Source organism: Rhagoletis pomonella, unplaced genomic scaffold (genome assembly GCF_013731165.1).
Source record: "Rhagoletis pomonella isolate Grant_MI unplaced genomic scaffold, Rhpom_1.0 Rhpom_scaffold_00002, whole genome shotgun sequence".
NCBI classification, from domain to species: Eukaryota; Metazoa; Arthropoda; class Insecta; order Diptera; family Tephritidae; genus Rhagoletis; species Rhagoletis pomonella.
The window spans coordinates 91,167,732-91,169,417 of record NW_023458556.1 but is presented as its reverse complement, the minus strand read 5'-3'; positions in this window follow the sequence as shown (position 1 = coordinate 91,169,417).

Sequence of the window (1,686 nt, the reverse complement as noted above, 5' to 3'; positions counted from 1 at the left end):
AAAATATTGAAGCTAATTTATTCAAAATTGATGATTGCAACAATTCTTTACCAAGAAATATGTTTATGACAAAATTTTGGAAAATGGGCGTAGTCACGCCCACTTATGGTTACATGAGTATATCTTGGTAACCGCTGCACCAATTTCTTCTTAACTTGGCACAGTTGTTCGCCTTAGTACAGCATACTAAATGGCTGAAAATTTTAAAAATCGGACAATAACCACGCCTACCTCCTATATAACGGTAATTTTCAGAAAAACGAAAACTGCGATATTTTAGTAACTACTGAAGATAATTCACAAAAAATTGATATTTGCAATGAGTTTTAGACGAAAAATAAGAATATTACAAAATTTTGGCAAATGGGCGTAGCCACGCCCACTTATGGTTACATGTGTATATCTTGGTAACCGCTACACCAATTTCTTCCAACTTGGCACAGTTGTTGGTCCTGGTACAGCATACCAACTGGCCGAAAATTTCTAAAATCGGCCAATAACCACGCCCACATCCCATATAACGGTAATTTCGAGAAATACAAAATCTTCGATAAATCAGTAAATATTGAAGCTAATTTATTCAAAATTGATGATTGCAACAATTCTTTACCAAGAAGTACGTTTATGACAAAATTTTGGAAAATGGGCGTAGCACCGCACACTTGTGATCACATATATGTATCTCGCTAACCGTTCTAGCAATTTGCACCAAGCTCGGTATGGTTATTGTGCTTGCCACATAAAAGCAAACCGTTGAAAATTGTTGAAATCGGACTAAAATTGAGGCCGCATTTCATATAACGGTAAATTTCAGATATGCTTGAAATTTCAATATTTCGAAATTTAAGGACGCTAATTTACTTAAAATCTATACACCCCGGCTTATCATGTAGCGGTAGCTTTCGGAAAGGTGGAAAACCTATATTTAATACTTGCGCCGGGTATTTAATGTTCGGCTCCGCCCGAACTTAGACTTTCTTACTTGTTTTTAATTCGCTTATTTGCTTCATTTCGGGAAATGCAAAGTAGAATGTCCTACAATATTTTATTTATTTCGCTTCTTTGCCTCATTTCGGGGAACGCAAAGTAGAATGCTGCATCGTAGTCAGCTGAAAAATAGAATGAATATCCAAAATTCTTTTTCTACCGTTACTTTCTGTGGAAATTTTTCTCGCATAGAAATCATGTTTTACTTTGTTCAATTTGCAGCGTAGTTGAAGTCAGTCGATGAAGTGAAGTACAAGAGTGAGGAAGTACAATTTTAAGCTTAATTAAATATGCATGTATGTACATACCGATTTTTAAGTAAAATCTAAATACCTAAATACATACATATGTATGTAGAAAAACTGATTTATAAAAAATGTAATTAATTTTAGTCTTTTAAGATATTTTCTGATCTCATTTTAATATAAATAAGTATAAGTATAAGCATTCTACATTAGTTTCTCTGTAAGGCATTCCTTGTTCGCTTCTCTGGATTCGGTTTATCCATGCGTTCTGCCTTCGTTCGAAGATAATGCTGCGGACAAGGGCTTACCGCCAATGACATGCCCATGTTAAAAGAAGGTCTTCTTGAAGCGAAATGGTAAGCGATTCGCATCGCCTAGCTCGTTTCCACTTTCGTTTCATATGCTAGCCATGTGCCAGCAGTATAATTTAAAAATTCAAAACTGAAACTCACAG